Raw genomic sequence first — 11,697 nt, forward strand, 5'->3', positions numbered from 1 at the left:
GTGAGAACCATGAGCCTCCTAAGTTTTGTATTGAAGTCAATGTACCCAGAGGAGGATGGAAGCTAGCTGTCCTCTGGCTACACAATGGTGCTACCCCACAGAGTGCTGTTGTGGCTACTGTAGACCTTTGCAAAATAGTGTGTTTAATCAATTATTTGGTGACGTGATTATATTTAGTTAAGTTTAATCTAAAAAGGATAACTTTTTTTAATGTTTTACATTTTTTTTTAAATGAAATTCACTGAGGATGGTCCTCCATTGATGTGATGTTGTGTATTGTTTTTGTTGATGTATGTTTTTGTTTGTTGTAAAAAAAAAAAACTGTAGAAAACACGAGGTCACCAAACATCAGCGTAGCATGGCTTTGTTATTGTCTAAGTGGGATTACAGACGGACCACTTTGTGAGATCAGAGGATAGACTGGTTGGGGTAGAGGGGGGAGACTGGTGGATATGAGGGAGGGGTGCCTATCTGACTCAGAAATCTTTCAGTAAGTCCTATAGTTCCCCAGTGGCCTGTGAGTCAGCAGCCGATCTCTCCCATTTTACCCGACTAGGTCCAACATGGAGCTTTCTCTGTTAGACAAGTTAGACTTAACGACCCTGCAAAGTATTCTGTCTCCAGCCACTGTCTGACGGAAGGCCTAATGGGTGTCAACTGACACATTCACTCTGCATGCAACACTGGTATGAATGACACTCACACACACACACACACACACACACACACACACACACACACACACACACACACACACACACACACACACACACACACACTCACACACACACATGCACACACACACACACACTCACACACACACACACACACACACACACACACACACACACACACACACACACACACACACACACACACACACACACACACACACACACACACACACACACACACTCACACACACATGCACACAGACAAGAAAAGGATCCAAACATTTCAAAGGTCCCTGTATGCGTGGCACTCAAGGGTACAGGAAGAATCTCCTTGTCCAAACAGCTAGGCTGCCCACGACAGCTGAAACAGAGCAGTACCTAGACAATTGCTTTGCCCTAGTTTTTTGTCAGGCCCGCATACTGGAGGCCACGCCCTGCAAGGATGTGTACCTGGCCGAGACTGCCAAATATCAGCGCCACCAGCTTGCACCTACACCCGAGGCATCCCAGCGTGCCACGAGGGGCTGGTATTTAAGCAGCTTCTTGGCAAAGGCCTGCTCCATGGAGCTGTCAATTGAACAGCCCACTTCCAAAAGGAGCACCTCCCCCCGGCCTTCCCCCACAACAACAATATCTGCCGTATTTGGCACACGGGAAAACAAATCAACATCAAACCAGCTTCCCTTTAGACAATAATGATATATATATATATATATACACACATACACAGCACTATGGATGATTACAGAGCTCTTTCTGTGTCAGAGTGACGAGGGACCGAGTTACTAGCCAGAAGTTATACACTCTTTTGGCAGAATCTGGTTGTTTTATACGCCCCCACACACTATGCCCACCTCCTCCACCCTCTGTTTCCCCCTCCTGTCTGTTTTCAATGAGGACTTCTGGTAAATGGAAGGTGCCAGTGGAGGAGAGCCCCTGTTTCCCGGAGATCATGCACCGTTACTTCCATGTCACATGCAGACATATTCGTTGGAGAATATTGTGATAGAAACTCAAGAAGATAGCTGTGTTTAATTGGCTTAGAACTGAGAAGCCATGTGTATATTTGGAGATGGCCCAATAGGAATGGTCTATTGGGTCTACATTCACGTCTGTGAAGGTGATTTACTGTAAGCTATACAAGGATTTATTGTAGTTTACTGTAAACTATGCTTGTAGCTGCTGCAGTCTACAGATGTGGCTCTCCTAGTTTTAGGGATATTGGCATCCATTGGCCAGCTACTCAAGACTATAGTTTTAGTGGAAAATACCTAGTACTTTATGTCCATCCACAACAAACTATCATTGCGTTCTTTTATTAAACCAGGACCAGTCTGTAAGCGTTGTACAATGGGGTTTAGTTGAACTATATTTACTCCAGTGGCAAGGAGTGTTTTACACCATGCTACTGTTTCACAACATGTGCTGCTTTGTTTTCTCTCTCTGCCTGGTAGAAAGTAATTGGGCTGAAAGTGTTTTCAGCCACGGCCAGGGCCATGTGCCTTGCTGCAGGTGCATGGGGCATATGAATGTGACACAAACAGGAAGCAGTGATTTCCCTGCAGGCCTGCTGTGTGGGACACCCTGAACTCACGACCGTCACTATATAGAGAGCTAATCCTCAATCTGAGAAAACCAGTGTTATATTGAGTTGTCAGTATAATCTCTTCCAGACACTTGAGATGATAAAGTTCAGCGAGTCAGTGCTCCAAGTTAACCATTCTGTTTACTGAAGTCTGTGTGCACAAGGGGCAGGGTTTTTGTGTGTCTCATGTGTCTGGTAACTTGACCTGATTTGGACATAAATGGGGTGGGAACGGGGAAGAGAAGGGGGATGAGGAGGGGGCGTTCAGGAAGATGAGGAAACTAGAAGAGAACACCCTAGACAGAACTGTTCCTACAGCCACCCCTGCCTGCCCGCCTGCCCTCCCTCACCCACAAGAGAGGTCTGAACTGGTCTGGTTCAACAATGAGTGCATCACATCTTGTCACAGCAAACAATGCGTCACATCTTGTCACAGCAAACAATGCCTGTGGGACAAGAATGTTTTTGGGACAGTTAGTTTTTGTTCTGGTCCCTTCTGGGTATTTAGTCTAATTTTAGTCTACTTACTAAACAGTTTAAGAGTTACTCACTGATTGTGATTTGGTTCTATAGTATTTGCTGAGACCAGGGCATTTTGTCTTTAAATGGTAAACAGCTGTGCCACAGATCTGTTTGTACTCTTGCCAACTCGACTGCCGTCATTGTCAAACCAAACATTGGCATGACAATGAGGGACAAGGAGTTGGCATGATGGCACAAACAGACTGGCACTGACAACTTGGATGGAAAATGACTGAGGATAATAGCGGACGATATTGCCACTCCTATTTGCCATATCTTCAATTTACACCTACTAGAAAGTGTGTGCCCTCAAGCCTGGAGGGAAGCAGAAGTCATTCCGGTACCTACGAATAGTAAAACCCCCTTTACTGGCTAAAATAGCTGACCAATCAGTCTGTTACCAACCCTTAGTAAACTGTTGGAAAAAACCGAGCTGTGTGTTTAAACTGCTAGCACACAGCTTGGCCAACCATGCATACCCCACAAGACATGCCACCAGAGGTCTCTTCACAGTCCCCAAGTCCAGAACAGACAATGGGAGGCGCACAGTACTACAAAGAGCCATGACAACATAGAACTCTATTCCACATCTGGTAACTGATGCAAGCAGAAGAATCAGATTTTTTAAAAACTGATAAAAATGCATCTTATGGAACAGCGAGCTCTGTGTGTAAGGTTTTGTATTTATTTTCTTAGTCAACCTTGTGTTCTGTTTCGTTGTGTTCTTGAATGTAGCCCTGTCTTTCATTTTTGTTCATTGATGTCACCTGCGTTGGTTACTCACTGGCTTTCCTCCTGGGAAGGAGAGGAGGACCAAAATGTAGTGTGGTTATTTATAAACATCTTTAATGAAAGATGAAAACGTGAACACTATACAAAATAAGAAAACGTGGAAAAACCGAAACAGTCCTAACTGGTGCAAAACACAGAGACAGGAACAATCACCCACAAGATACCTAAAGAATATGGCTGCCTAAATATGGTTCCCAATCAGAGACAATGATAAACACTTGCCTCTGATTGAGAACCACTCCAGGCAACCATAGACTTACCTAGAACACAACCCCATAGGCTACAAAAACCCCTAGACAAAACAAGACACATAAATCACCCATGTCATACCCTGGCCTAACCAACATAATAAAGAAAACACAGAATACTAAGGCCAGGGCGTGACACTCACCTATCTCATCAGCTCCTTATTTAGTTCAGTTCATTCTGTTTGGGCCTTTATGAGGTATTGTTCAATTTGACTCTACCAAGCCTTTTCCTATCTCGTTTGTGAGAACCAGTAATAGCCTTCAGTCCTAGTTTTGATTCACTTGCCTGTTTGTCTACCTGTGTATGAACATTGCCTGTTTGTGACCCTGATTCCTGCCTTCTGCGAAGGCGAAATAAACACCTGCCGTGCTCTGCATGTGAATCTACACCTTTTTCTCCCTGAGTATTCATTACACTGTGAAGAGACACACACAGATACAGACACATGCATACGCAAACAAACGCTAGCACATGCACTCTACACACACATTACATTGTAATATTGTTACATGGTGGTATTATACATTTTGCATTGTAGATATGTAGTGGTGTAATAAAGTTTTATGCTGTACTATTTTATCTTTTGTTTTATGGGTAATGTAAGTGCCTTAATGTGTTTGGAGCCGAGGAAGAGTAGGTGCTGCCTGGGCAGGAACTAACGGGGATCCCTAGTAAATACAAAAATACTGAGGCTATCAGCCTCCTGGTTTGGGACAGAATTATTTTTAAATTAACCATTAGTTACCATATTTTGATTTACCCTAAGAATCAAGCTAATTGTCAGCCTCTAACCCTGTGTTTGTTGGGCAATGGGCACTTACTGCTCCGCTTCCTGGTGCTTTAGGCAGTTGTCAATGTACAGTAGACTATGCTAATTCATTTAATCAGCAACACAGAGTGAGAAATCATTCAATATGGTTCAAATAGGCACTTACTGTTCTGGAGGAGAAGAGAGGAGAGGCGTGGAGAGTAGAAGCAAAGAGAAGTGAAGAGCGAAGTGAGGAAAGAGTAGAGAAGAGGAGAGAGTTGAAGTGAGAAGAAAGGAAAGAGGAGAGAAGAGGAGAGAAGAGGAGATGAGGAGAGAGAAGTGATAAGAGAGGAAAGAGGAGAGAAGAGGAGATGAGGAGATGAGGAGAGAGGAGAAGTGAGAAGAGACGAAAGAGGAGAGAAGAGGAGATGAGGAGAGAAGAGGAGATGAGGAGAGAGTTTAAGTGAGAAGAGAGGAAAGAGGAGAGAAGAGGAGATGAGGAGAGAGGAGAAGTGAGAAGAGAGGAAAGAGGAGAGAAGAAGAGATGAGGAGAGAGGAGAAGTGAGAAGAGAGGAAAGAGGAGAGAAAAAGAGAAGTCAGAAGAAGAGAAGTGAGGAGAGGAGAAAAGAAGAGAGGAGAGGAGAAAAGAAGAGAGGAGAGGAGAGGAGAAGAGAGGAGAAGAGAGGAGAAGAGAAGAGCGTCATGCACTCTTGCATAATACCTTCTGTTCATACTGTTTAACCGTCTGCCCAAAGGGAATATGAAATCCAGATTTTACTGGACTGGATGGACACTCATCATTACCTCAGCCCCTGAGTCACCAGGAGTGTGAAGTGTCTAGGCCACAATAAGCCCCAGTGCTGACTAGCTGAGGTATACTGAGAGCCACAAGAAAATAAGTAAATAAGTAACCTGTTGCACTTTACACTACAGGGGCGGCAAGGTAGCCTAGTGGTTAGAGCGTTAAACTAGTAACCGAAAGGTTGCAAGTTCAAATCCCCGAGCTGACAAGGTACAACTCTGAACAGGCAGTTAAACCCAATATTCTTAGGCCGTCATTGAAAATAAGAATTTGTTCTTAACTGACTTGCCTAGTTAAATAAAGGTTAAAAAACTGTTCAGAATAATTGGGTTATATATAACATGGCACTTACAAGTACATTTCTACTAAAATATCTAATGATGGATAATCAAATGCGATTCCACAGTTTTAAAGAATCTTTGTAACGAGTTCTAAAAACTTTAAATAGTGAATTGAGCTGTTGATGACAGTGCATCTGTTTTCACAATGTAGCCAACCTAAGAAAGTGGAAGTGGGGCCATTAGCAGTGGCAATTTTAGCATGTAAATCTTGTTGGGGCAAAAGAAAAAAGTGGGATGCATGCCAGCAAAGCCACTACACAACACAACACTAAACAATACATTAATTGCACTATAGCGGTGACACACGGTGCCTACAAATGGTTAGGGTCTACATAAAGCTGTCCCTACCGCAGTCCCAACATCTTACCACTATTACACCTGGCAATCAGTGGAGCCTTGTCTGGCAGTGAAACAGTTCATTCGGCGTTATTTAATTCCTTTAAAAAAAACAAGGCTGATATGGCTGACTTGCTTAAACAAATGTGGTTTCTAATGACAATTGAAATGTACAAACTATGGCATAAGGGGACGACAAGCGGATAAGAGGCATTCGTAATTTCGATTAAGACATTCATGAGTGAGCTAGGACGGACGTAGTAAATTTAACTATATGTATAGCACTTTGAAATTTACAGCGACAGAATTCAGAACATGGGCCGTTCTTACAGTGTTCTCCCTGTACACCAAGTCAGAACCATAGGATAAATAAATGGGGCATATAAGCAGACAATGAAAGCACTTACAATATTCGATGATGACATTTCTCTAAAACAGGTTATAGGCCACATGTGCACCACCAAGTCAGAACAGTAGGCGAAATTAGAAGGGTAAATAGACCAAATTATTAGGGTGAGGCACATGGGCTACTAACATCTTACTACACAACAATCACATAGTATTACTTTCTTAGCTACAGTACACATATCTGGCATATTACCTAATTTATGCAGTAGCATACAATACATTTTTGGACTATGCTGTGCTATGCTCACTTGAACAGGAAGGTGGCGCAACGGTCCTTTGTGGGAAAATTTGGTCATCAAAGTCTGGCATTCTCTGGATTTATGGTGTTTTCAAAACAACTGCAAATATTTTTTTAAATTTAACCTAGGCAAGTCAGTTAAGAACAAATTCTTATTTACAATGACGGCCTACACTGGCCAAACCCGGATGACGCTCGGCCAATTGTGCGCCGCTCTATGGGACTACCAATCACGGCCGGTTGTGATATTGCCTGGATTCAAACCAGGGTGTCTGTAATGACGCCTCTGTTAACTAAGATTTTGAAAGTATGATGTTGGCATCAGTGCAATCAAAGAAGCTTTATATATAACGTGATTTGAGGTCATTTTGTCTGAGGCCAATGACCTTGAGCCATATTGGATGGGCAATTCTAGTATAACTCTATGGCAGCACCCATGGGGCTAGACTTTTGTAGCTATACCCTTAGACTTGGGGGTGACTTAGTGTCCCCATGAATTACAGAACACTGAGCCAATCACGGTGCAACGCTCCATATTTTGGCCCCACCACCACAGAAAGTACTGAGCTAGGCTGAAACACCTGCATTTCGGAGCTGCCTTAATCAAGAAAACACAAAAGAGACCATGTTTGTATGCATCTTTATTAATTCAATGATATATATATATATTGTACATAGTTTGCTAACTGATATATGATGTATTAATGCCAAAATAATATGCAAAACAGGGAAGCCCCCATCCAAAAAAACAATGTGAGGCTCAAAACAGGTGGGGGAGATTGACGGGTCGCCACTGGCCATTACTAACCACACCTGCTGTTGTCAACCATTGTGTTAGTGGCCTCAGAGATGCATCAAAGTGACACTTGAAAATGTGAGTAAAACAATCTTCAAGTGAAGTGACTACATAAACAGACCACTTCAGCATCAGTTCAATTTGAAAACAGAGTGGAATTCTCTCTTCCACATTGCTCAACTTTTTAGCCTGGGTTTCACTTTTGAGTTGTGGGTGTTTGTTTTCCGTGTGTGTGTTTGTTGCCACACGGTAATGTTTCGGTTTAGTTCGTTTCACGGTTATTGTTTTGTAGCGTTCAGTTTATGTCTTTAAATAAACGTTATGGACACTTACCACACTGCACATTGGTCCTCCAATCCTTCTCGCTTCTCCTCCTCAGAAGAGGAGGAGGAATGCCGTTACAATCCATCTCCAATCCAAAATTAAATCTAGAATCGGCTTCCTATTTCGCAACAAAGCCTCCTTCACTCATGCTGCCAAACATACCCTCATAAAACTGACTCTCCTACCGATCCTTGACTTCGGCGATGTAATTTAAAAAATAGCCTCCAACACTCCACTCAGCAAACTGGATGTAGTCTATCACAGTGCCATCCGTTTTGTCACCAAAGCCCCATATACTACCCACCACTACGACCTGTATGCTCTCGTTGGCTGGCCCTCGTTACATATTCGTCGCCAAACTCACTGGCTCCAGGTCATCTATAAGTCTTTGCTAGGTAAAGCCCCGCCTTATCTCAGCTCACTGCTCACCATAGCAACACCCACCCATAGCACACGCTCCAGCAGGTATATTTAACTGGTCATCCCCAAAGCCAACACTTCCTTTGGCTGCCTTTCCTTCCAGTTCTCTGCTGCCAATGACTGGAACGAACTGCAAAATTCACTGAAGCTGGAGACTTATCTCCCTCTCTAACTTTAAGCATCAGCTGTTAGAGCAGCTTACTGATCACTGTACCTGTACACAGCCCATCTGTAAATAGCAGAGCAATACCTCATCCCCTTATTGTTATTTATCTTCTTGCTATTTTGCACCCCAGTATCTCTACTTGCACATCATCATCTGCACATCTATCACTCCAGTGTTAATGCTTAATTGTAAATATTTTGCCTCTATGGCCTATTTATTGCCTTACCTCCCCAATCTTCTACATTTTCACACACTGTGCATAGATCTTTCTATTTTTCTTTTCTTTTGTGTTGACTGTACGTTTGTTTATGTGTAACTCTGTGTTGTTGTTTTTGTCACACTGCTATGCTTTATCTTGGCCAGGTCGCAGTTGTAAATTAGAACTTGTTCTCAACTGGCCTACCTGGTTAAATAAAGGTGATATTTTTTACAAAATAAAATAGGCTGTATTATATAGGGAATAGGGTGCACTATATAGGGTATAGGGTGCACTATGTAGGGAATAGGTTGTATGGAATAGGCTGTACAATATAGGGAATAGGGTGCACTATATAGGGAATAGAGTGCACTATATAGGGAATATGGTGCCATTTGGGACACAAATAGTTTGGGACACATTTTTTTTCTCAATAAACCACAAAGGGCTGGCCCTCCCTCCCTCTCTGTCTGCATCACATAAGGTCCACACTATGGACACCACTGGGATTAGACTAATCTGCCACAGACTGTCCCGTCTAAGGGGGTTGAGAAGCACCTCTCTGCCAGAGACATGCATGGAAAGAGACAGAAATGGGCCTTGGGGGCTTTGATTACTAATCCCTACTGATCAGAGGTCCACACTAACTCAACACACTAACTCAACACACTAACTCAACCTGCTCCAGAGATGCAGTCAGGAATGCAGAGCAGTCAGAGCAGGTAGACAGAAAGGCAGACAGGCAGCCAGGCAGTAAAACAGACAGGAAGTAAAACAGGCAGCCAGGCAGTAAAACAGACAAGCAGGCAGGGCAAAGTAGTCAGGCAGACATGCAGTGCTTTAAACAGTGCCAATAATTGGAATGATCTGGACTATAGATGGACAGCACACAACCAGGAGAGAATTGCTTGGCTCATCCATTCACAGTAGCACCCCCCTCTCCACCCCCTTCCACCTCCAACTCTTCATTCTAGTGTGCTCAAGACAAAGTGGTTGTGACTCAGACCCATAACAAACACAGTTTAAGTTAGTTAGACTAGAGAGCGCTAACCACTCACTAGAGACCTCTAGTCACCCTCTATAAAAAGTGTCAGCTGGTCTCACACAGCATGCAGGGAGGAGGGGATCTGAGAGAGGGGGAGATCAAATGTCAAAAGAATTCCACTGAGCACCCGGAATCTGGAATCTTCAAGTGGGGCTTCTCGGCTCTCTGTTACCATTGAGAGTTTCCAAATCTCCACGGGAAGCTCTTACAGGATAAGAACTCAAGCATTCCATAAAGTATAGACAAATAGATTGGTCATCCTAAACAATTTAAACAGAAGACCTCAAGCATTACAAAAACTCAAACATTGCATTGCAACAAAGTACAGTCCCGACGGTCTATAGAGACAGAAAGATGTGCAATCTTAAACAACTTGGATCTGTTTTCAATAACTTTGTTTTCCCTTGCTCCTCCAGAGTTGTGTAATCCTACATGTTTAAAGGCCTCTCATGCCATCACACATTATTTGCGGTATCTCTAGAATGCAGCCTGTCTGTATGTGGAAAAACCCCAGACTGATTGATTCTGTGGTACAGTAGGTATTATTTCTGGCCTTAGCTCAGCTGAGCAGCCAGGGCTGTTTTATGCAACAATCCGCTAGCCTACGCGATCAGCCACAAATAGTCTCTGCTAGGCCCTTATACTGTACACAACCCATATTTACATGGACATTTGTATTGCATCGATCTGGAGAGGCTTTAGTCCAGGTTGTTAGATTATTAACGATCATTCATCCCTTCACACACCCACGAATAGAGCTATTGCAGTGTATCAGAGTTTTAGTTCAGGTCGTTGTGTAGGTTAACTTTCCCTTTTCATAGAGCCACTTGACTACATCCCTCTCAATACAGTATATTTTTATCTATTTCAATGGAAATCCTTTCATTCTTGCTGTCACATTACAGCTCTCAACCAGCCAAATTACATAACTGCATAAATCTCCATGTTTATTTTCAACTTCACCAACGGTTCCCCCTCTCGTGACACAGAAAAATAACTAGCCGTGTAATGGCCACATGGTCTGTAACTGTCAGACACTGGGCTCTCTCTCTATCAAAGGATACAGCTAAGGCCAGTGTTGCTGTGCTCAGTTTGAACAATCACAGACATTCATGTTAACTGAATCAGTCAACGGTGGCGTTGGTCTAAACTCCTGTGCAGTGACCTGTTTTTGCTGTTCTCTCTCTCTCTCTCTCTCTGCTGCTTGTTTTGGATGTTTTGTTTTATTTGGGTCACGACAAGTTAAAATGACACTGTTTCATAAGCATATTATGATATAAACATGTGTATCTAAATCTCTATAAGAGATCATATGGGATTAATTGATTATTTATATTTTCTTCAAAGATCTATTGTTGCTTCGCAGATCTCAAAAAGTTATTATGTAATCATTACTAATAGTGAACATCTAAATATAATGTCCGTATTTCTCTGAACGATTTTCTAAATATAAAATACTTGCCTTCATTTTTAAATCCAAAAGTGTTCCTCACTGCTGAAGAGGACTAGATATTGGATATTACAGAACCAACTTCCTATCCAAAACTTTGCATGACTGAATTAGGGTGTACAGAACGTCTCCCTTAAGACCATGCACGGCCATGGAGTTAGGGATTGAATAGCACTCTCTCATGGCCATGAGTGGAAATGTCAGAGTTTTGAGAATGTTCCTTGAACTACATGGAGTGTACAAAATATTAAGAACACCTTCTCAGTTGGTCAGGGCATGGATTACAAGGTGTCGAAAGTGTTCCACAGGGATGCGGGCCCATGTTGACTCCAATGCTTCCCACAATTGTGTTGGCTGGATGTCCTTTGAGTGGTGGACCATTATTGATACACATTGGAAACTGTTGAGTGTGAAAAACCCATCACCGTTGCAGTTCTTGACACACTCAAACCGGTGCGCCTGGCACCTACAATACCCCATTTCAAAGGCACTTAAATCTTTCGTCTTTCCCCATTCACTCTCTGAATGGCACACATACACAATCCGCCTCAATTGTCTCAAGGCTTCACAATCCTTCTTTAACATGTCTCCTCCCCTTCATCTAC

The sequence above is a fragment of the Oncorhynchus mykiss genome, chromosome 12, assembly GCF_057628025.1.
Source record: "Oncorhynchus mykiss isolate SJ-2025 chromosome 12, ASM5762802v1, whole genome shotgun sequence".
NCBI classification, from domain to species: Eukaryota; Metazoa; Chordata; class Actinopteri; order Salmoniformes; family Salmonidae; genus Oncorhynchus; species Oncorhynchus mykiss.